General features: G+C 42.4%; 1 long non-coding RNA gene across 1 annotated transcript in view; it reads right to left on the bottom strand.

Moving 5' to 3' along the window:
- The window catches only part of LOC126962707 (uncharacterized), an 85460-nt gene that overhangs the window by 13673 nt on the left and 45729 nt on the right, over nt 1-26058 (bottom strand). The window contains exon 2 of the long non-coding RNA XR_007728786.1: nt 627-776. This is a non-coding gene — a long non-coding RNA (uncharacterized LOC126962707). The remainder of the gene's footprint in view (nt 1-626; nt 777-26058) is intronic.

Consider the following 26058-nt stretch of genomic DNA (forward strand, 5'->3'; position numbering starts at 1 on the left):
CCCCTCTTCTAGCTAAGTTTGCCAGCTTTAGCTCTGATATGCTTTTATGCCACCCTACCAAAGACTTTTTTTCCATCTTTTTATTAACCTTGCCAAACATTCCCAGGAGCTCTGCCTGGAGTGATGGAGGTAGGGGGAAAGGGGAAAAACAAACAAACAAACAAAAAACAGAAAACAAACCCATCTCATCACAAGTATAAAGCTCTAAGCATTGGGAGATAATGAACTAAAGTTATATAATTTATTTAAACATTCTTCCACCTGAGGGAGAGCTTAAAACCCCTGAGAGTCTCTTCTGAACTACATGGAGGGGAGTGGAAGAAAAGATGTTCTGATTTAATTCCTATACTTTAATGAAAGCAATTGTCCTGTGTGCATCATTATTTTTCTATTATCTTAATGCATCGGTTAATGAAAATTTTCAGAGCCCATTCACATGGCTACAGTAGCTGAGAAGTTAGATTGCATCCTCTGCCCTGTGGGTACAGATGCAGCTGTACTGCACATGGGTTGCCCTCCACACATCAAAATCTCACCAGTGCTAACCATAAGTTGGGCCGCATATGCCAGCCTAAGGGTACAAAGCAGCTTCCATTTCATCCAGATGGATTTCTCTCCCCCATTACCTTCCATTTGCAGCATCACTGCAGAGATAGCCCATTCAGAAGGTGCCCTCTGTGTTGATGATGGCAGATTCATAGCTCTTGGGCACCATAGGCACTCAGGGATCCCAGACACTTCAGGCATGACACACAACTTTGGGGCAATAGCTTCCTCTATATGAGAAGACACAATATTTTTAATGTGTAAGGAGTTCAGACTTTATCCACTACCTGTATATAACAATTTCAGAATTGCCAGCTTTGCTTTTCTCTATTTCTCCCTCTTTTCCTTATTTCTGAGAGCGGAAAGGGCAAAAGCTTATGCAAAGCCTGATGAGAAAAGAGATGGGAAAGAAGAATGTATTTCCCAGGCAGCTTCATCGGGGGTGGGAAGATGAAACTGGTCAAATGGGTCATGATAGGAAAACAAGACCCTAAGGTGGCAGGAACAGGACCATCTGGATGGGAGAGAGTGTACTCATGGCATAGGAGTGAGAAATCTCTGACTAATTGGGAGTGGCAGAGAACAGAACAAGAGAAGTTATAAAGATTTGGTGTAGATTTTGCTCTTGGATCCCCCATGAATTGTTGAGAGAGACTTGAATAAAATTAAATCCCCTACATGAGTTGCAGTTCTTCAAATGTGATACTCCTCTGAAACTGGCCCACTGGGTCTTAGCTTTATGGGCAGGATATTTTGTGTCTTGGCCACTCTGTGTCCAACCACTGTCCAAGCACCAGGACTAATGTGAAGGGACAACAATGTAGAACTACAGGCTTTCAAAGGATGAAGTCACATTAGAGATAATCGAGTCTAGCCTCATATTTAATTCAGGAAACTTCCTAGTGCTCCCTTGCCTCGTCTCTGGTTAAAGGATTCCAATAATATGAATTTCAGGTCCAATGTAGAGGCAGTCGAATTGTAAAACTCATGCTTTGAAGTCAGAAGGTGTGGTTTCCAGACATTTACAATGGTTAAACTCCTGTTCCCTGAGTGTCAGGTCTGTCACCTGGAAAAGGGTCACAACAGTCCCTTTCTAGAATGTCAGTGAGGGGAATAAAGAACAGAATGGATGCAGATACACTCCAGAAAGAACGATGAAGATTCTAATCATGAGTACAGCCTCCTGACTCAGTGGCCTGGATTGAGTCTACGTGTTGATCAAATATCTGGTCAGTTTAGTGAGGTCCAGTGTGGAAACAGTGATAAAATAAGTGATCTGATGGAGTTTTGGTTTTAAAGCTCTGGTGATGTGCTAATACCCAACTATGTTCAGTTAACGATGGGAAAGTATGTTCAAAAGACTATCTACTCCAGGTGGATAGAGAACCTTGGAAAACCAACACTTTTCCAATCAAAATTATTTCATTCGTAGAACATTTTAGTAGCTATTTCAAATATCCTTTCATTTAATGAGCTTGGTATCTGAATAAGAATATATCATAGGAAATGGGAGTCTTAGAAAATCTGACACTAAAGTAGAAAAAAATTGAAAGAAAAATATTCCAAAATAATTAAGAGTGCAGGAATTCGAGGAGAGCTTATTTTTCTTCTATGTGTGAAAAATATCTACAATAATGCTATAATGCCTTAAAAACAACAATCGTATTATAACAATACTCAGCACAATTTAATGGGTATCTTTATGTATGTTCTTAGATTAATTATTTCACCTTTCACTACTTCAATTTCTTCATCTTCAGAGCAAGGGGATTCAAACAGATGCTACGTAAGGACCTTTCTTCTAACAACTCTATTTTATTGTGTGAAAATTTCACTTACATACAATAGATGTCACCCCATTCAAAAATCTTTCACCTTCACAGTAGATTATTTTTCCATAGGAAAAACACATCTTTTGTTAACAATTATATGCATCTTGCCTCAAAAATAATAAATACAAGAATGGTAGATGTTTTGCATCTTGGAAATGTTTCACTAATACAAGAGCAAATAATACAAGAATGATAGACGTTTTGCATTTTGGAAATCTTTGACTAATACAAGAGCTATGACCTGTGACTGGCCATGAAAGGATGGATGTTATACAGCACATTTACACCTGGTTTACCCAATGAAAACTGGTGAGTTTCAGATGAGTTAGTGCCCTTTGAGTCCATCTCTTTTGCGGTGCATAAGCCTCACTGCCATTTGCTGCACACACAACCTGAGTGCTCACCTGTCCCAGGGCAGCTGCTGTTGCCTGAGTCGACTGCCCAGCCCAGTAAGCCATTATGTAGACAAGAATGTGGTGGATATGCACAGCAGTGCCTTTGAAATTTGCATGCTCCTTAAAATCAAACTACATCTCATATGCAAAATATAAAATTAAAAGAACTTCATGAATGGCAAATGCTACTGGATCTAATTTTAAAGTATAATTTAAATAAAATAGAGTACTCACTACACATTGGAAAGGAAGAATTTTAAGAAAAATCCATGTGAGTATTTAAAATGTTTGATTTTTGCTGGGTGACACAGTAATAAAAATCCAATATTTGGTGCCAGACAGACTAACTTTCTAGGTCTGATGCTAAGTACTTAGCACCTCTGAGTTTCAGTTACTTTATTGGTAGAATGGGCATGTGGTAGATTTCTTTCTCCTTCCTTAGAAAACTTGAGTTATCTTTAATTCTGTGGTATAGTTTATAAAATGTTGGAAATATTTTATACATATCTACATTTGCTTTCAAAGTTTCCTGGTACACGTGATAGCAGCAATACCTCTCCATCTCACTGTGCTCTCCTTGACTATTGATGAAAGGAACTGGGAAGAAAGGCTAGGGTTTCTCACCATTATGATTACTAATTTGCTAAAGCTTTAAATTAATAGCAGATCCCAAGTCCTAATCCTCCAGTTCCATGAAGGGATAAAGGCATGTCTACTCTACCACCAGCTATTTATGCTGTTATCTTGTTGCTTCTTGAAAATGAAGCTATTTCTTACATGCATGGATAATCCACTTTTTAATTTTTAGTTTTTGATGAGTCTCACTCTGTCACCCAGGCTGGAGTGCAGTGGCACAATCTTGGCTCCCTGCAACCTCCGCCTCCCAGGTTGAAGCGATTCTTCTGCCTCTGCCTCCTGAGTAGCTGGGATTACAGGTGCGCACCACCACGCCCAGCTAATTTTTGTATTGTTAGTAAAAAGGGGGTTTCACCATGTTGGCCAAGCTGGTCACGAACCCCTGGATGCAAGTGATCCACCTGCCTCGGCCTCCCAAAGTGCTGGGATTACAGTGTGAGCTACTGCACTCAGCCAATAACCCACTTTTGAGACTGGATTTTTATAGATGCACATGTGAGACTATGCAGCATAATTTAATACATATTGTCTTATTGTGGGGATAGGAAGAACAAAATATGTATTTGTAAAATTCTACAGTAAAAATGCAGTGCTAGCACTCAGATCCTCATAAATGATAGCATCTGTCGCCATCACTGCTTGTTGCCTTTCCAGCAGCCGTGCCCGCTTATACTCCCCTGCTGGGGGAACCTGGATCAATGACAAACAGAAGCTCAAAAGGTTAGAAACTCACTTTCCGGTTGTTCTTGAGCCACTGGCAGCCATGACACCTAGTTTTATTCAGAGATGTTAGTGGGAATACCTTGGGGGATCTTCTTGGAAAGATTTTCCTCCTGGAGAGATATGGGCTAGAGCTCCACCCCATCTTGCTTTTGGACTTTTGGAAAACTCGGAAGATAGCAGAGGCAACAACCTGGTATCCAGACATAACTGGGTTACTGAACGTATTATTTGGAAGGAAAAAAACTGCTCCTGAACTTATTATTTGGAAGGAAAAATAGCCCTTATTGCTTAAACTGCTTTTAGTCTGCTTTTGGCTACTCTACTCCTTGCAGTTGAAAACATCCCCCCGACTGCCTCTCCCACCATTCCACTCTGGCTCTGAGCCTGGCTACCTCTTGCTTTTGTCCTGGTGCGATCTCTGGCACAGCCAAGAATACTGCCAGGAAAAAAATGACACAAAGTTGGCCTTTTCTCAATCCCTTTGAATGCACTGCTCCCACATGTCCTGATGAGAGACATGAGGCCCTGAAATCAAATTCCCTTAGGAGCCTCAGGGAAAGAGACTGAAGAGGGCAGAGCAGGAAGGAGGGGCAGGCACAGGTGGGTTGGTGACACTGAAGTGGCCTAAGCAGCTGTCACGTGCCCTGGAGGAGCTGCAGGGCACCTGAGCTGCCCCCTGACCCTAGCAGGAACCACAGGCTGTGAGCTGCAGCCCCTGTAATCCCAGAGGTGACCTTTACAAGCTAAGGCTGAGTTATTCAGTTGTCTGAACCCTAAGAGATAGTAGCTGAGAGAAATGCCATTGGCAATTGCCATCCACAGGTCTGCAGAGAGATGGCGGAAGTTTCAGGGAGCCCTTGCAGCAGGGAGAAGCACTTCTACAGCCTCTGCCTTGATGAATGATCTGTAGGGCACTGCGGAAACGCTGGCAAGGGTTCCACGAAGGATTGGGCTAATAAGGAATTGCTGAGTTGCCAGCTGAGGCACCCTGCTGCTCAGATGTCCCCAGCTCTCTGCATCCTCCTCTCCTGACTCACCCTTGACATCTGTGCAGTACAGAAGGAGCTTGTTTCTCTGTTATATTCAACCCTCAGTGTCAACGGAAAATGGTTTCCCTTCACCAGGAGACTGTCCCTAGAGAGTGAAGCCCCCAAATCTAGAGTTGATCCAACTGTGAAAGACCCAAAGTTCCAGTCCAGCCTTCAGATGGCAAGCAGTAGATGCTGCCCAGGCAAAGACGCTTATGCCTGCAGAGATCAGCAGGCAGGTCCCATGCAGGTAAATCACAGACTGGCCACTTTCACTAAGAAGTGAAGCTCTTCAAACTATGGGCAGCAGAGCAGGATGCTTTGTTTATAAATATTGGCAATCTCGAGTTTTCTGAAAAGCTTGGAATGGCTCACAAGCCTTCTATCAATTCCAGTTTCTCCAATTCTTTGTGCTCAAGTGTATTGACATAGCACAAAATGAAGTGGAAATGTAGCAAGAGATGGTCGAGTTGGTGACAACCAGTTGATATCACTAACTTGTCTATTGATGTCACTAATATCAAACCATGGCTAAGTTTCCCCAGAGCTGCACCCATGTGCCCATGTAAGCATTGCGGTAATAACCATAACAGTGAATATGATGGGATGTGCCAGACACCAGGCTCATGTGCTTGTCACCATCTAATCCTCATGACCCTATGCAATAAGAATTTCCTTTTTTTTTGAGACAGAGTCTCGCTCTGTTGCCCAGGTGGGGGTGGAGTGACGCGATCTTAGCTCACTTCAACCTCTGCCTCCCAAGTTCAAGTGATTATCTTGCCTCAGCCTCCGGAGTAGCTGGGATTACAGACGCCCACCACCATGCCCGGCTAATTTTTTTGTATTTTTAGTAGAGATGGGGTTTCACCATGTTGGCCAGGCTGTTTTCAAACTCCTGACCTGAAATGATCCACCCGCCTCGGCCTCCCAAAGTGCTAGGATTACAGGCATGAGCCCCCGTGCCTGGCCAGGAATTTACCTTTTGTGCAGCATTGGCAAGTTACTTATTCCCTTGAAGCTGATGAGTAACAGAGTCAGGACTCAAATATATGTCTGTTGGAGTCCAGGACCTGGGCTTTAGACCACGGTGCTATCCCACATCCTCTGAACTGGCCCTGGGAAGCCCCACCTTCCTCCACCCATCCTCACAGTGTCTTTCCCCCGACATGTTGCTTTTAGGAAGGTGGCTGATGAATAGGTTCCATTATTTTTCAGGTGATTTGAAAGGGCAGTTGCAGACCTGTTAAAGGTCAGGAAGTTCATGGAAGCCAGGGCGACTCAAAGGTGACTTGCAATGGTGCAGCATGAGAGCATCTGTCTAGCAGTGGAGCGGGTCCAGGTCCAGGCTCACAATGTTGCTGGCTCTGCCCTCCTGTTTCTATGGTATACAGCAGACTGGCATTATACTTGCCCAATAAAACAGGGACATTCCTCATTAATATCCCAACAACATTTTAGTTACAGTGTGTGTGTATCTGTGTTATAGGGTGAGTGTAGTTAGAGTATGTGTATGTATTCGGTGGTATTATAGCATACATGATTTACATCATATAAATGAAAGGGAACATCACTATTCTGAACACAGCAATTCCTTATGGCATCCCATCATTGGCAAGAATTATGCTTTAACGGCTAATCTATAGCTTCTAAGTAATAAAGTCATGTAAATTAAGCCTACGTCACAAGGCTTTTTTTCCTTTTTATCCAGGCTTCATGGCTGGCCATAGACTATAGAATTGGATTCTGGCTAAGAGGACACTTAAAACCCAAGTCGTAGACCTTCCCAGAAAGAGAAATTTGATTCAAGAATTTAAATTTCAATTGTGAATACTTTTAGTAAGTAAAACAAGACACCTGAAGGCCTACCACCTTAGGCTTTGTTAGGGCAGCTTTCCAAGCTTGCAAAAAACATATGAGAATTTTAGAAATAACCCTAGAATCAAACTGAACTTTCTAGGCTTGAACTACTTTTAAGGGGAGGGCTGTGTGTGTATGTGCACGAGTGTGTGTGCCTGCGTGTGTATGTGTCTGTGTGTGTGTGTGCCTCTGTGTGTGTGTGTGTGTGTGTGTGTGTGTGTGTGTGTGTGTATTGGGGATGGTAAAGAGGATACTCCAGGCTGTTAGTGCAGAGAGAATTTTCAAGTAAATTTAATTTTCTTTTGTGTGCTGCCTTACAGAAAAGACCCATGCAAATGAAACATTCTGAAGATCCAAGTGCTTACTTAAAAAAACACAACAAGGCCGGGCGCGGTGGCTCACGCCTGTAATCCCAGCACTTTGGGAGGCTGAGGCAGGTGGATCATGAGGTCAGGAGATCAAGACCATCCTGACTAACAAGGTGAAACCCTATCTGTACTGAAAATACAAAAAAAAAAATTAGCTGGGTGTGGTGGCGGGCGCCTGTAGTCCCAGCTACTCGGGAGGCTGAGGCAGGAGAATGGCGTGAATCCAGGAGGCGGAGCTTGCAGTGAGTTGAGATTGCGCCACTGCACTCCAGCCTGGGCGACAGAGCGAGACTCCATCTCAAAAAACAAACAAACAAACAAACAAAAAACAAACTTTAAAGGAGCCTATGAGACCAAACCTTTGTAACGCAACAGTTTGACTAGGAATTCCTTCTGCATTTGAGCACCACAAGCCAATTATTTATCATAAAACTTTCTAGGTTATCATCAATATAAAAGTTGAGAAAGCATGTCACAAAACACACATGGGCACTTAAAATCTTTAAAAACAGCCACCTTATTCTGTCTTTCCTTTTGGTTAAACACCATCAACATGACTGCATTTTACTTAACTAAGACAAAAGATGTGAAAGCTCCATTTACTAAGTGAGAGAACGATCTACTCTAAATCATTAGCAATTATAAAGAGTACACATATTTCATTATGAAAGACTGGCTGTACATTTATTTTGTGACCCATCCATTGGTGAGAAATATTGGTTGCACATATCAGTGGTTGTGTTGGACAAATGATTTATATTTAAAATCTCATTTTCACTTCTCAGAAGCACTTTGGAAGTAAGTGTTTTGTTTATGCTGAGAACTGTGGATGGTTTGCATCTCCTATGACTGCTTCAGGCAGCTTCACCAGGCTGAGCTAGCACAGGAACCATGTGCTACGTACACTTGAAACACTCCAGGTTTCCTCCCTATGCAGACAACGAAAGCCATGGGAAATTCCCTCTCCTCGGTATCAACAGAAGTAGAGTGTAAAGCAGAACCCAGCTGTTATGGGCCAAACTGTGTCCCCCCAAAATTCATATGTGGAAGCCCTAACGCCCAGGACCTTGAAATGTAACTGTATTTGGCGGTAGGGTCTTTAAAGAGGTGATTAAGTTAAAAATGAGGCCTTTAAGGTGAGCTCTGATGCACTCAGACTTGTGTCCTTATGCGAAGATGAAATTTGGACACAAAAGGAGATATGAAGGATTTGCGTACACAGGGTGACAACCATGTGAGGACTCAGCCAAAAGGCTGAGTCTACAAGTCACGGAGAGGGGCCTCAGAGGAAATCAACCCTGCCGATACCTTGATCTTGGACTTCTAGCCTCCAGAGTGATAAGAAAGTTAATCTTTGTTGTTTACGTCACCCAGTCTGTGGCACTTTATGGCCACCCTAGCAAATTAAGACATCAGCTTGCTTGTCCACTGGGCACAGATAGATCTAGTGTTATACTGATGATTCTCCAAACATGGCAAGCCTTGGAGGTTTAATGTCAGCTTTGCCCCCATTCCAGTAAAGGAGAGCCATCTTCTGTGAGTAATGATTTCACCAAGAACTTTTCTTAAACTTTTGAGAGATGTCTGACCCATGTGATTATAGTAACTGATCAAGTCTTTAATGAATAATGCTAACAACAATCATTACCAACATTTATTGGATGCTTATGATGTGCCAGGCTCTGTACTGCACACTCTGTGTGTGTTATCTGGTCATCATCATTGCAATCATATTAGGCTGATATCATTGTTAATCCAGCTTTATAGAAAAAGAACTCTATCTTGCCCATGGTTACATAACCAGGAAGCCCAACTTGGACCCCGGTAGCTTGTCTCTGGAGCTTATGGTTTTAACCTCTAAGCTATATTCACTGGTGATGTCAGTGGCCTTACAATGCAAGCATCTGAAAATGAAGTGATACCCTTATTTTTTCCTCCAAACAAGTGACTATGATGATAGGGGACCACATTCTCCTCTGAGCAGGGCCTGCTTTCTCTCTACTCTTCTATCTTGCCCACCTTCCAAAGTTTATCCACCTCCTGCAGGAAGCCTTCTGACCCTACCCTATCTGATATGGTTTGGCTGTTTCCCCACCCAAGTCTCATCTTGAATTGTAACTCCCACAATTCCCATGTGTGGTGGGAGGAACCCGGTGGGAGGTCGTTGAATCACGGGGGTAGGTCTTTCTCATGCTGTTCTCATGATAGTGAATACATCTCACAAGATCTGATGGTTTTAAAAATGAGAGCTGCACAAGCTCTCTCTTTGCCTGCTGCCATCTACCTAAGATGTGACTTGCTCTTCTTGCCTTCCACCATGATTATGTGGTCTCCCCAGCCATGCGGAACTGTAGGTCCATTAAACCCCTTTCTTTTGTAAATTGCCCAGTCTCAGGGGTAGGAAAACAAACTAATACACCATCCAAAGTGTTCCATCACTCCTACATTGCTTATTGATGAAACTCTTCATTTGGTACTTGGTATATGCTGACCTTATGTTCTCATGTGCATTTGTCATGTCTTACCAACTTTTATTCAAGAAATGTATGTCAGTATTATGTGACAGATATTCTAGGAGGTCACCTTCTGTAGCTTTCATTTGTTAGAAGGAGGTTGCCTCATAGAGGTCAGTGTGGGGTAATAATCTGGTTCATCGGACAATGACCATAGGAGATCACCTGAGGTTACCTGGACAAGGATCTGTGTGACTAGAGGCTCCTGTCTTCCCCAGTAGAGCATAGGAGGTTGAACAGCCTGCAGACAGCCAGCCTCTAAACCCAGACTGCCAGGGCCCGAGTGGGTGAGCATGCCCCTCAAGGGCAAAGCTGCTGTCACTCTTGCTCTATATGGAGCAAGATGTGTCAGATGAACAAATCAGTTTTCTCTCACATGCCAACTAGTATCAGTCACATAGAGGTTTGCACTGAGAAACTTATGGTCTGAGATGCAGGAAAAGGGTTATCTGGAATCACTTAGAAGCACTTTTTAAAAATAAGAGTGCTTAGGCCCCCCACCCCAGACTGATTGAATTAGAAACTCCTGGAGGAGCTGCCCAGTTGGTTCTGGCATGCAGACAGAGAGAGAACTGGAGAGAACCCCAGCCCTCATGGTGACCACACCTGGGGAGTGAATTGGTTGGTTCTGTGAAGTGATAGCCCTGCAGTAGGTCATCAATATCAGTTCCCATCCCCCTTCTTTTGTAGCCCCCTCCCCTAGTTATCTACTAGGCACATAATAGGGGCTGAGTAAATACTGCGGGTTAACGGACATGTCAGCTCAAATAAGAGCAGAGCTTTGCCACGAAGGGCGAGCAGAACACCCTGGGGGAGTAGAGTGACCAACTTATCCTGATTTTAAAACTGAAAGTCCCAGGCAAATCAGAGTGGTTGGTCATCCTACCGGGAGAAGAAGTGAGGTTCCTGCAACATCTGTACCTCCTACCTAAAGCACTGAGATTCAAAACTGGGAGACCCTCAAACTCAGCTGGGGTGAGGGCTGTCCACATTCCTAGCTGCCACTTCACTGTGACCTAGGACATCCACCCAAGGGGAAGGTAAGCTATCTCCAGCAGTGAGAGGAATTAGGCATGTTAACACCAGCTGAGATAGGTTAAAAAAAACAACAACAAAAAACAGAGGAAAACCCGCCGCCCAGACCTCAATATTAAATTTGACTTGTACTTCCAATCTGCAAAAGCTACTGCCTGATTATAGAGGTGTCGCATACATGGTTTTGTTTTGTTGTGTTTTGGCAATGAATTTATATTGGAGTCACCCAAGACTCCTCTGATGCCCTGCATGGGGACATGCCTTCAAGTGCCGTTTTACAGACATGATCAGCTCTTTTCATCCGTGGGTAAGAATTTCAAAAGACAATTTTGGCAGCTATAAAGGACGCTTCTGGGACAATTGGGGAAATTCAAATATACATATGGACAATTAGATGATATTCATTCAGGTGTGATCATGGTGGCATGGTTAGATAGAAAAATGTCCTTATTTTTTAGAGGTACACACTGAAATTGTTAGGGATGATATGTTGTCTGTAATTTACTTTATAATAATGCAGAGAAGAAAATTGGTAAATATCAAGACAAAAACCATAGTAACAGGGGATTTGTATGTAGAAGGTGGTTTCCCCAACTCCACATGGTGAAATATGATGAGATGATGAAAGTTTGTTTTTTTTTTTTTCTTTCTTTTTTTGATGGAGTCTCGCTCTGTCGCCTGGCTGGAGTGCAGTGGCACAATCTCGGCTCACTGCAATCTCCACCTCCGGGGTTCAAGCAATTCTCCTAACTCAGCCTCCCAAGTAGCTGGAACTATAGGCGTGCACAACCACGCCTGGCTAATTTTTTGTATTTTAGTAGAGACGGGGTTTCACCATGTTGGCCAGGATGGTCTCAACTCCTGACTTCATGATCTGCCCGCCTCGGCCTCCCAAAGTGCTGGGATTACAGGCATGAGCCACCGTGCCCGGCCAATGAGAGTTCTTAATGATGATGTTGGTTAGTGTTCATCCCATTTACTATTAGGGGATAAGAAAATGGGTAATTCTTTTTATTTTATTTTATCTTATTTTATTTTACTTTAAGTTCCGGGATACATGTGCAGAACGTGCAGGTTTGTTACATAGGTATACGTGTGCCATGGTGGTTTGCTGCACCTATTAACCCATCATCTAGGCTCCCTCCCCATCCCCCCCACACCCTGCAATAGGTCCCACGTGTCTTGTTCCCCTTAAAAATGGGTGATTCTTAATTTTCCTAATCTCTCATTGAAAAAAATGATTTTAATGCTAAAGTCTTCACAATTTTTTGAAGCCCGAAGATTTCTAAGGCCTGGCCTGCTGCAAGAAGTGCATTTGAGTGAGCACAGGTTGGGGAGCTAGAGGGAGCTGGGTCCCCACGCTGTGGGACCTTAAGCAGGTGGCAGAACTTCGTGGAAACTTAGGCTCCCTCCTTGCAAAGCTGTGATGGATGCAGAGCTGACCTGGGACAGGTTAGATAATCAATGAATGGAAGATTCTCTTGCAGGGATGCAGGAAGGAAAAGGAAATGTAATTTTTTTTTTTCAATGTAGAGCAAACAAAGAGACCTGACTACCAAGTTTAGTACCAACCTTCCATGCCTGTGGGATAGATATATTAACACACTGAATTAATAGTTATTGGAACCCAAAGCTGTCCCAGGAAATATGCATCACAGAAAGTAGCCCTGTGACATTTACATTATAAAAGTTATTTCTTGAAGTAAAATCAACATAGGCAGATTTCTATTATTAGTTAGCCCAACCTGTATTTCTATACAAAGGAAATTAAACTTAATATAAGTTGAACTCATGTTTTCCCATTTCCAACATTAAGTATAATGAAAATTACTCCATTTATAGAACAGATACTATGGGCCAAACACATCACTAGATGCTATTAATTTTCATCTTCAGCACAACCTAATGAAGTGGATGTTACTACCCAATTATGCCCCATTTAGCAAAAGTAATGAATATAAGATAGGTGAAATCTCATGCCCAAAAGCCATAACTGAAAGACAACACTGCCAGCACAGTGATGAGAGAGAGGCACTATGACCTTGCCATCCCACCGACTGTTCCGCTGCTGGCCCTGCTACCTACAAGCCATAGACTGTTCGGGTTCTCAGTTGTCTTCCTTGGTAACATGAGAATGATGATGGGAATGAGCCCATGGGATCCTGAGGATTAAATGAGCTAATGTATTCATCCATGCAAAGCATTAAGAACAGCTTCTGGCATGTGGTCAGTGTTCCGGGAGATGAGGCTAACGGATTTAACAAGTAAAATCTGGCCAGCAGATCCTTTATGTTGCCTTCATAGTGAATAAATTAGGCTGGTGGCTCCTGTCATCACTCACCCATGGGTAAAAAATACCGTTAGATAGAAGGATTAAGTGCTAGTGTTCGACAGCACAGTAGGGCAACTGTGATTAACAATAGTTTATCGTATATTTCAAAATATCTAGAAGAGAAGATTTGGAATGTTCCCAGCACACACAAAAATGATACATGTTTGAGGTGATGGATGTCATGATTACCCTGAGTTCATCATTACACATTGTATGCATGTTTCAAAATATCTCATGTACCCCATAAATGTGTACAATTATTATGTAGCAATAAAAAGAGAGGGCTGGAAAAATTCAAGTCTTATTCCTCTTGTTATGCTGTTCAGTAGGGCTGAGGCTGGCCTGGCCCTGGGCTTCTGGCCCCAAGGTACATTGTCCAGCCACAGCACCCCCTCTGGTTGGCTTCATCACTGGCTTTCTCTGCATATTAGAGTGATCCAGACCTGCCGTGCTTTACTGGCTATACTTCAGAAACGCTGTCTCTGCCCTGACTATAAGGTTGTCAAATCCTTAAAGCTTGTTAGGGCAGGGCTTCAAAACTCTTGCTTGGGGTTCGTGGTGTTTAGTGATACAGAGAGCAAGCTGCCTGACATGTGAAGGGAAATTTCTGCGGCTAAGGATATCTTGAAAGACAGAGTTTAGCCAGGAACTCTTGAGGATAAACAAGCTTTGATATATTACATCGTGTGCACATAAATGAACATCGGTCTCTTTTCAGATACATTCCAGCCATACCATGATGGATGAACCTAGGTTGGCCTAGGGTTGGTGCGCTTCTTAAACTGTTTCAGTATTTGTGCACAGCACAAGGTTCCAAGCTGAATTGGAATATAGGATATGAGGGAAGTGGTGCATTGCATTGTCACAAAACAGAGGAAATGATTCAAAGAAACAAAAAGAGAAGTATTTCAAAAGTAAAAAGGGGAATTTCTTCCAGCCACAGATATAAATTGAAGAAGCAGTTCATTCACTCACTCCCCTATTCATTCAACAAATGCTCATGGAATTCTTGTGTTGTGTCAGGCTCTGTGCAAGGTGTGTAGATAGATTAATGAGCGGCACTTGGTTCCTGCACTCAGGACTCCCACTCTGGAGAGTGAAGGCATCCATCACTGATTATGGTTGGCCTTGGGTACCACCTCTGTGTGCTAGACCTGCTTTCAGCCCTGAGGGGATGGAATCGGGGCCTAATCTTTTGCCACCCTCAGGGCTGGTAATTGCATCTTCCTTGGAGCTGATGAGATGGTTTGAGACCTTCCTCAGAGTAGAGACAAGACTGTCACCCCCTTATACCCCAACTCCTGCTGCTTTTGCAGTGCTCCTACCCAGCTCCTCCTTGCTGAAAAACATTCTGGGGAATTGCAAGAAAGGCCACCCCTAACAATTCATATTCTCCTTTCTCCTGTCCTTCCCTCCCTCTAAAGAAATGAATTACATATTCCATAAGCATATATAATTAAAGCAAATTAAATCTAATGTATCCTTAGCCCATCATGTTCATGTTTATATACTCTCTGTGCTTATTACTGGCTATTAATACTCTTATTGATCTTAGCTTATACCAGGAATTTGAGGGTAGAGGTTTTAGTTGCTGTTGTAATTGACATAAACATCCTTCTGCCTACCTATTGGATGACTAAAATCCAATCACGTGATTAGCATTTACTGTGAACCTGCTACGTGCCCTGCACTCAGTACTATGAACGACAAGGAAGAAAGATAGGCATGTTGTTCTGACCCACTAGCCACGTCCCCAGCCAGTAGCCCCAGGCTGAGGATGAGCTAGCACTCAATTAGAACAAGCCCAGAGCATTCACCTCCCTTTCTGCCCCAACTCAATCCTCTTGGGCCCTCTCACTCTCCACTTTCTGAAGAATCTCCCATCCAAAGCAGGACATTTTGACACAGCTGTGTTGACATGGCCATTTTGCTTTGAGTTATGTTTTGTGACATAGTTGCAAGGTGTATTACCAGGAATTATGCACAGCAAAAACTTCTGATCTTTTTCTCTCCCGTTTCCACCCCCACTTCCTCTGGGAGACATTTACTTTTCTGCATTGTCTAAACTGCTTTTGAGGTACTGTCTTCTATTTAGTGGTGTTTTCTTCAAAATCTATTAGAATGGAATTAGTCTTTATGGGTATGTTCCTGACTTCCAAAAAGTCATTATAAAGTAGGTTGATGCTATTAAATATAACTTATGTATACTGCTGGGTACTGAAAGAATGATTAGAAGTGTATTTGAAGCTTCCCTCTGCAATTTGGGGAGGAGAGTAAGTGCTTCTTTTTAGGAGACTGAAAGGCAAATGGCATTGCGGAGGCAGGAGAATGGGGAAGACCAGCTTCTTTTGGCAGGTCACAGGGGTAGATCGAGATGGTCTGAATTTGGGGAACTTCTGGTTTTGTAGGAGTTGCAGAAATGTCTGGCACTCACTGACATGTGGCCTTGACCAAGTCCCTCAACTTCTCAGAGCCTCAGTTTTCTTATCTGTAAAATGGGCATGACAGTGCCTACTGAAACAAGGTGACATAGGAGAGAATAAAGAATAAGATCTTCAAAGCTTTATGGGAACAGCCTTGGTAAAGAAGTTGGACTGAACTTGGCTTAGTCTCACTTCACCTGGGTTAGCACTGTCCCACCCCAGTGTCATTTGAGGCTGGATAATGCAGAACATGCTTCATGTAGAAATATTGTCTGGGTCTCTCACTGAGACCATTGGATCAGTCCACACCCCTGTAGGTGAGGTTGAGGTCCCCACTGTCAGTCACCTTAAGGGAGGTTGGTCTGGAAATTGAAGACTCAGAAGGGCAGCCTTTGATGGGGATGAAAAGAGGGAAATGAAAACTACCACCTTTACCCTCTCCATCAACCCAAGGTCTCTTGCACATATCCAGGAACTTCCAAGTGGCCAGGTCACCAGGGAATTCCCTGGAGAGGCAGTCTGGGTTGCTCTAATTCCCTTTCTTTTCTCAAATCCTTCAGTGATATATCTTGCCTGGTTTAACCGAGGAGTGTAACTGTGAGGGACAACAGGAAACAATTTTCCACAATGACTATTCCCGCTATGCCTCATAGAGCCCTCCTTCCTGGCTTTGTAAAGATGTCCTAAATGTCAGACACTTTCATTGAAGTCACTTCATCTGGGTAATCAGATGTGGTCCTGCCCATTTTTAAAGGTCAGGCTCAGACGTAAGTGAAAACTGCTCCAAGTCCAGCCAGGTCTTGGAGGAGGGGAGGAGCCACAGATTACTGCTTTATGCACAGGCCCTCCTCCTGGCCCTAGGGTTGGTTGGGGAGGGGAGCTGGGCGAGGGGCTGGAGGACAGACATCTCTCTGGTGACCGCCCTGCTGTGGTCACTCTCTCCTGGGAAGCATCTCTGGTACTTTAGCTTATTTTCTAGGCCCCACTAGAGGGTCTCAGTTCCTAGCTGCTCTCCCAAGCCCAGGTCCTTCCTATGTGACTTGGCCTCATCTTCTCCCAGCTGCTGGTGGCCACACACCCACTCTCCTCTGATGTTGCAGTGGGGGTGCCTGCAAGTCTGCAGTGACCAGTCATGTCCATCTCTCAGAAACCAGGACTTCAATGGGGCAGCCACTGTCCTCTACACTGGGCTGGACATCAGTTTACCCCCTTCTCCCCTACACTGGGCTGGACATCAACTCCTCCCCCACCCCCACACACACACTGGGCTGGACATCAGCTCACCCCCCTCCCCCACACACACTGGGCTGGACATCGGCTCACCCCCTTCCCCCCCACACACTGGGCTCGACATCAGCTCATTCCCGTCCCCCGCACACACACTGGGCTGGACATCAGCTCACCCCCACCCATACACACTGGGTTGGACATCAACTCACCCCCCTCCCCCACACACACTGGGCTGGATATCAGCTCACCCCCCCCCCCCCCCACACACAGGGCTGGACATCAGCTCACCCCCCACCCACACACACTCACACTGGGCTGGACATCAGCTCACCCCCCTCCCCCCCCCCCCACACACACACACACTGGGCTCGACATCAGCTCATCTCTTCCCAGCATAGCTCCTCTGCAAGTGGTGGGGAGAAGTTCAGCAGCCCAGGGGCTGAGTGGGAAATGGAGCATTAGTTTTCCCTTCTCATAGGCAGTCACAGCCTTGATCCCCTTAGTGCTTCTAATCAGAGGAGCAGCAGGAAGCCAAGCGAGGCCCTCCTTATCATCCTCTCCACAAAGCAGGGGAAGCTGCACCCCCCTGCTCTGGGCATCCTTGCAGACAGAGGGCACGCTGCTGAAAAGCCACCTCCCCGTAAGCTCCAAAGAGAGATGAACGGCCCACAGCTCACTAATTTTGCTGTTTGTTGTTTTTATTTTTTTTTACTGAGGTATAACTCACATTCCATAAAATTCATGGTTTTTAAGTGTACAATTCAGTGGATTTTAGCACATTCACCAGGTTGTGCAACCATCACCACCATTTGATTTCAGAACATTTTCATCACCGCAGAAAGAAACCCCAAAGCCATTAACTCTCACTTCCCATCTCCTGATCTCTCCAGGCCTTGGCAATCACTAATCTACTTTCTGTCTCTAAGGGTTTGCCTATTCTGGACATTTCATACTAATGGAATCCTAGAATATGTGGCCTTTGGTGTCTGGTATGTTTAACTTAGCTTAATATACTTGAGGTTCATCCACACTGGAGCACGTATGAGTACCTCATTCTTTTTTATGGCTAACTAATATTCCCTTGTGTGGATAGACCACAGTTTATTTACTCATTCATTAATTGATGGATATTTGAGTTTGTATTTCAAACTTAGATCGTGGGCCACTTTGAAACCTTTATTAGGAAAAACTGGATCTTCACACAGCCATTTTATTGGCTAAAGTTACAACCGAGGTTGTTTCATGGTAGGCAGATGAAAGAGTGGAGGAGGTGTGGGCGGAGCAGGTCCCTTTCCTCTGTTGGGTCTGTGCAATGCCAGCACAGGCTGCCCTTCATGGAAGCAACGGAGACAGCAGAGCCAAGGCCCTAGAGCAGTTATGGGCAGCAGAAAGTGTTGAGTGTGGGAGCACAATAGAGGCTGGAACAAGTGATGTGTGAATAAGCCAGCCCTCTGGGCAGGGGAAAAGCCCTGCTTTGCAGCATTTGCTCATTTCCACGGTATAAATTCTCCCATTGTGGCCAATTTCAAGCTACAAACTAGGTGACGCTGAACACAAACTTGGGAGAAATATGCACCATGGGGTTGGTACAACCAGTTCCAGGACACCACTGGGCTAGAACTCAGCTTTCTGCACATGCCTGAGAAACCAGCTCCCTGGGGACGTCTGGGAAGCAGCTGGAGACTCTCAGAGGGGGTCAGTTTCCAGCAATAAGGCACCTAGCATCGTACCCAATATGTGTTTCCCTCCCCGATCTTGTTCCAAAATACCAGTCACCTCTTTTTTTGTTTGTTTGTTTTGCTTTTTTTCTGAGACGGAGTTTCATTCTTGTTGCCCAGGCTGGAGTGCAATGGCATGATCTCGGTTCACTGCAACCTCCACCTCCTGGGTTCAAGTGATTCTCCTACCTCAGCCTCCCAAGTAGCTGGGATTACAGGCACCCGCCACCATGCCCAGCTAATTTTTTGTATTTTTATTAGGGACGAGGTTTCACCATGTTGGCCAGGCTGGTCTTGAACTCCTGACCTCAGGTGATCCCCCACCTTGGCCTCCCAAAGTGCTGGGATTACAAGCACCAGTCACCTCTTTGAATTAGGCAGCAAAACCAGAGCATTCCTGGGCAACTAGCCTTTGGTTACTCTAATGCTTCCTCATCATGTGGGGTCACGTAAAAAGCCCTTCTACTCACTGCAAGTCCCTGACTGTCCTACCAATGGAGGAATGTGGATTGATGGAGTGTTTGGTCATAGCTGAAATACAACCCTCTTGGAGCTTCTTTGGAAAATATGTAATAAGGGAAATGATAGATCGATATTAAATAAAGAATATTGTGTAACAGTTCACAATACTATGATAATAGTTCATAGAAATATAAAATGACAAGTGTTGAAATTGGAAAAAGTCCGATTCTTAATGTCTACACCTGTACAGTCCAGTGTGGCAGTATGGCAGTCACTCACATGTGGCCGTTAAACATCTGAAATGTTATTAGAACACATCGAGAGGTGCTATAAAATACACACTGTCTCGAGTATTTAGTAAATTAAGAAATGTAAAATCTCTCTTTAGTAAGTTTTATAATGATTACATTTTGAAATATAATATTTTGGTATATTGGATGAAATAAAACTAAATCATTTAAATTAGTTTCACTTGCTTCTTTTTACTTTTTAAATTTTATTTAAAAGTTTACATTTTAAATTGCATGTGTGACTTGCATTTTGTTTCTATTGATAGCACAATACTGAATACTATTGGACACCCCTTAATCAATTTAAACAACAGGAGCTACATTTTACTATATGTCCAACACCAAATGAAATTATTTATGTATATAATTTTACTTAATCCATTCAACTTTTTGATAGGACTCCTTATCCCTGTGTTGTAAAGGAGAAACCTGAAGGTCAGAGAAGTTAAGTAACTTATCCATGTTCACACAGGGAGTCTTAATTCAAATCAGTCTTTGGCTCGAAGTCTGTGCTGTGATACTTTTTGCTAAAGCAAATGAAGGATTTCCTAATCTCTAACAGACATGTAGGTTAATGAGAAAGACAATTTGTTGGCAGTCTGTTTGTTTTGGTAACTCTATATTTTGATAGGATTTCAAATTTAGAGAAAAATTGTAAGAATAATACAAGGAACTCACAGGTACGTTGTCCAGACTCACCATCTTTCTATAGGCTAGGGATAAAGAGAGAGAAAAAAGAGGATTTTTCCCCTCAAACCATTTGGGAGTAAGTTGCAGACATCAGGTCCATATACCCCTAAGTACTGATGTGTGTGTGCTTCCTAAGAACAAGACATTCTCTTATTTAATCACAATCCAATGATCAAAATTAGGAATTTTAAGAGTGATATAATACTATTTTCCAATGATTGTCCATATTCAGATTTCATCAATTGTCCCAGTAATGTCATTTTCAGCTACTTTCCCCACTTGGTTCAGAGTCTAGTCCAGGATAAGTCATTACATTTAGTTGTGATGTCTCCTTAATCTCCTTTAATCTAGAACAGTTCCTCAGCTTGGTGTGCTGCCTGACTCTGATATTTTTAAAGAATGCAGCCAATTATTTTGTAGAATGTTCGTTAGTATAGTTTATCTGGAATTCCCTTAGGATCAGAATCAAGTTTTGCACTTTCAGCAAGAATATTACACAGTGTTCCTGTTCTCACTCAGCACGTATTTGCTAGCTGCTTTTAAATACTGTTTATGAGACTTTAGCATAAAAATAAGAAATAAGTCTTTCAAAAACACTTCTAGGTTTGAAATTGATCCAAATATTCCTGTGCAAAACAAGTGTAAATCTTAGGTGTAAAATATAGATAATGATAAATATGGATTATAATAATTATAATATGGCTATATTTTCATATTTTCCTGACCCTGTATAGAAAACAATTTTTAATTCAGTCTAGCAATTTGAAAGATTAGAATGTACGAGTTGGTGATGGATAGGAAAAGAGAGTGAGTATAAGGTCATTTAACCACTAAAGATTGTTTAATTTCAAGGCACTTGTTGTTTAGAGTAAAATAATTTCTTTGTTTTCCTTTCTCTTTCTTTTCACTTCACTTCATATAAGTGCTTTGATTAGAGTCATCAAACTGCCATTGCCAGATCCACTGCCATGCTGCAAGATGATGGTATTTGTTCAGAGTTAGCAGCAAACTCTTATAATCTCATTTCATTCAAATGATGTTTTTATTGCAAGATGTAACACCAGCAACCTAAACTGTCTCTGACAGTCTCATATTTTTCTTGTTTAAGAAACAGCTGTCAAAAGGATCTGTGTGAGCTGAGCAACTGACAAATTACAGGAAAATTATATTTGTAATCAATCACTTGCCTAAAGTCATGGAAGCTAATATGTGGTTTATAGTTATCCAGATATAATGCCATTTAGAAACGTTTTCTTTCATCATAGGGCATCTAGTAATTTTCGTGGCTTTCTTCTTATCCTGTGGCCAAAAAAAGCATGTCTAAGACAAATGCACTTTAAATATAAAGATTTAGACTGAAAGGAAAAGGATAGAAAAAGATATACCATGCAAAATGTGAGCTTCATAAACACGATGTGATGTGGCTATATTAATACCAGTCAAAATAAATTTCAAGGCAAGGAATATGAATAGAGATAAAGCACATTTAGTAATGACAAAAGGGTCAATTCATCAGAATACATGACAATACAAGGTGTATATGACCTTCAAAATATACAAAATGTATAGAGAAATTCAAAATCCACAAAGAAAAAAAAATGACAATGTTAAAGAGAGAAATAGAAGTAATTGGAGATTTTAACACCTCTTGTTCAATAATTGACAGAAAAAATCGGACAAAAAGATGGGTAAGGATATAGAAGATTTGACTATCAACAAACTTGACCTGATTGGCATTTACCGAACAGTGGTAGAATACACATTCACTTTTTAAGAACACACAGAACATTCACTGAGAGGCCATATGCTAGGTTCTAAAACGTTTCAATAAATTTCAAAATATTGAAATCTTTAAAAGCTTATTTAGAACCATAAAATTAAATTAGAAATCAATAACAATAAAGTATCTAGAAAGTCTCTAAGGGCTTAAAAATTAAACTACACCCTTGTAAAAAAAATGCACAGGTCAAAGAGGAAATTATAAGCAATAAGAAAATATTTTGTACAGAAAAATGATTTTAAAACACATGTCAGAAATTCAGAGATTCTGCTAAAGCACTGACTTAAGAGAAATGTATACCTTTGAAACCACATTTGCAAAATTAGGATAGAAAGAAAAATCTGACCTGGCTGATTGATTCCATCTCACTTCCAACCTCACAGGCTAGTTGTTTTTGCTAATTCCTGGGCATGGGCCAAGCTAACTTTGGGAGAAATTTGGTTTCTATTTTAAATGATAATAGCCCTTCCCCAACTGACCTTGTAAAACTAATGAAAGGCCATCAGGTTAGGAGAATGAGAGGGGCTGGAATTCTGCTAAAATGTAAAGTAGGTACACAATTACAGACGTTTTTCCAGAGGTCACAAGATTTGCAACTTCCCCAATTACTCCTGCAGATAACATTACTATTGTAGAACCCAAGACTGGCTTTTTGAAGTGTCTTTTCAGGGTTTTGCACTACTAACAACCAGATGGCCCCATTTGGACCTGTGACTCAACCAGTTCTGTGACTCCACCTAGAAGCTGACTCAGCTCATGAGGACCATATTTCATACCACTATCATTGCATCCCCAACCAATTAGTAGCACCCATACCCTAGCCCCCTGCCCACCAAACTATCTTTGAAAAACCCCTAACCTCCAAGCCTTCAGTGAGATCGATTTGAGTAATAACTTCCTCTCTCACCTGGTGTGACTAGTCTCATATTAATTAAACTCTTTTTTATGGCAATGCCTTGAGTCTCCGTGAATTGATTTTGTTTGTGCAGTGGGCAGGAAGAACCGATTGGGCAGTTACAGATTTAAATCTGAAATCATTGACTTGAAATATTTCTTCTTTCAAAATACGTTTTCACATTATGAAACTAGGAAAACATGGGTGAATTAAACTCAAAATAAGTTTAAGGGAAGAAAGATAAGCAGAAATCAAAGAAATAGAAAACAGATAAATAATAGAGAAAATGATCAAGGACAATAGCTACTTTTGTGAATAAAATGGTAACATTGATAACACCACAACAAGACTTCACTTGAGGATTGATCAGAGAATCTGAGCCAATATGAGGGATATAGAATATGGTAGGAATCTGACCTCATGCAATTGAGCTGTAAACCAAAAATAAAATTCTAAGCCTCTCAGCCAACTGATGGATGCTTCTCTTGGCCAAAGGCATTCCAAAGTAAACCTGAAAAACTATTTAATGCAAGGATGGAAAGGAGTGGGGGTCAGACATGCCTCATTGTGACCTCTTCCATGTGGAATTCAGGCACAACTGATAAGCATTAACATTAAAACAGAGATTCTAAGACTGAGAAAACAAACTTTGTAGCAATAAGATACCAAATTCCAACCTGACTCTAGTATAGTATTGCATGACAGGTAGCAGGCCCTGAAAGAAATCAGTCTTTTGTCCCAAAATATACTTATTTGATATATTTTGAAATGGTCTGGCAAAGCCGTCTCTTGTGGGGGAAATTTACATTCTATAGAGAATCCCCTTTTCTTTCCAGGTCTTTTTCTGATCCTAAAGAGGTTGGCTGAGAGTCCAGCACCTTTTAAGGGTCTGAATAGAAAACATTTGCCATCTATTGCCTCTAAGGGTGGCCACCTATGAGACTTCATCTACATAATAAGAACCCTGTTTTCCACAGCCCTTTATCTTAACTCAAACACTCCTTTCTATTGATTCCAGGTCTTCAGACAACCGATTGCCAATCGGAAAATCTTTGAATCCACCTATGACCTGAAAGCCCTCCCACTTTGAGTTGCCTGCCTTTCCAAACTAACAAACACTTTACATGTATTGATTGATGTCTGTCTGTAACTTCTGACCCTCTAAAATGTATAAAATCAAACTGTAAACCAACCACTCTGGGGACATGTTTTCAGGAGCTCCTGGGGCTGTGTCACAAGCCTTGGTCACTCATATTTGGCTCAGAATAAACCTCCTTAAATATTTTACAGAGTTTGATTCCTTCGTTGTCAGGGATAACTGGTTAAACAGTCTGTGAAACAAGTGCTTCAGTGTGCAAAGCCTACAGAGCCATCAATCAGGAACAAAACCTGGACTAGAAGTGGGAGAAACCCAGGACAAACTGGAGCCTAGAGGACCCACTGGGATTCAGGGCCACAAGCTGGAACGTGCATGGGTCTTCCACTGCCTCTGAGCGTCCAACTACAACGTCTCAAGTGGGCTGCTGGTGCTCTTGTTGTGCAGCTGCATAAGCGGCTCAGCCAGGGTTGAGAAAAGCTGGAGGCAGAAGCCCAGAAATGAGGGGCGCTGTAGGCCTGGCTCTTGCCCCCACTTATATGATGAACCACCAAAGAACCAGCAATGTGCAGGAGCTCAGCCAGCCACGCCTTCCCATACGTCCACGGGCTGCCACTTTAATTTTCTGTGAACCCCAAAAATCTGAAACAGGTCTCAGTTAATTTCGAAAGTTTGTTTTGCCAAGGTTGAGGATACATGCCCGTGACACAGCCTCAAGAGGTCCTGACAACATGCTCCCAAGGTGGTCAGAGCACAGTTTGGTTTTATACATTTTAGGGAGACATGAGACATCAATCAACATATGTAAGATGAACATCGGTTCTGTCTGAAAAGGCAGAATAAGTCCGAGTGGAGAGGGGGTTTGTAGGCCATAGGTGGATAAGAGAGAAATGGTTGCATTCTTTTGAGTTTCTGATTAGCCTCTCCAAAGGAGACAATCAGGTATGTATTTATCTCAGTGAGCAGAGGGGTGACTTTGAATAGAATAGGAGGCAGGTCTGTCCTAAGCAGTTCCCAGCTTGACTTTTCCCTTCAACTTAGTGACTTGGGGCCCCCAAGATATTTTCCTTTCACACTGTCTTGCATATCTCATGTAAATTTCTCCTGGGGACAACCTGACTCAGAACCAAACAGAGAAGGAAATTCTGAGAAAGGTGGTTTTTGCTTTAGCATGTTGACACAATACCTATCCACACTGAGAAAACAAAGAAAATACAAATTACCAAAGTCAGGATTGAAAGAGGTGATATCACTATAGATTTTATAAACACTTATAAAAAGCAAGCCGTGGCTCATTCATTGCTCACCTTCAGAATTTCCTGGTTGTGTGTGCTCCTGGGAGAAAGAAAGTTTACATTAAAAAAGAAAAAGACATCCAATTACCTATCCTTCTCGTTTCCTTGCTGAGTTAAATATACCTATGTATTAAAGCAAAAATTTAAACAATCGATCAATGAGAGTATTATGATGTACTTTGCCAAAGGATTCTTCAGGTAGCAGAACATGGACATGTTTCATGGTAGATTATTATTTCACTGACAAGCTCAAGGGCAAGAACAATGAAATTTAAAATAATTAGCCTCTGCACATTAAAGATTGGTGAGAAATGAGGATAACATTTCTGAAATGAAAATTAATATGCCCACAATACTTTCAAGCAGAATTAAACACAATCTTCAGACCCACTTATTGCCGGAAGTGAACATTCTTTGCACATGCTCCGGCTCCTTTGTTTCCTTACAGTACAGGTTCTTTGCCTTTTGCAGTCAGGATTAAATGACATAACATCCCTCACTATGCAGAGCGTTGTGCAAATAGTGATCATGAGAAAGGAGCCTGTGAATGGGGTTTCTGCTTTATTTGCCCGTACAAGGAGAACAGAGACTTCAAGAGTAACTTTCCCATTGTCTCATTTTTTGCCATACAACTCAGCACACACTGGAAGACAATCACAAGATGGGCACACAAAGGTTTGATCGAGGTCCTGTTACTCAAAGCTCCCCTTTGCCTCCATCTCTACTGCCAATGAGGAAATGTATGTGATCAATTAACTCTCACTAGCGTACAGAGGTGCCTTCTCAGATCAGAGTCTTTCAAGAAAGATACCTGGAGCCGGGTATGGTGGTTCATGCCTGTAATCCCAGCACTTTGGGAGGCCGAGGTGGGTGGATCACAAGGTCAGGAGTTCAAGACCAGGCTGGCCAACATG

This window comes from Macaca thibetana, chromosome 9 (assembly GCF_024542745.1).
Source record: "Macaca thibetana thibetana isolate TM-01 chromosome 9, ASM2454274v1, whole genome shotgun sequence".
NCBI lineage: Eukaryota > Metazoa > Chordata > Mammalia > Primates > Cercopithecidae > Macaca > Macaca thibetana.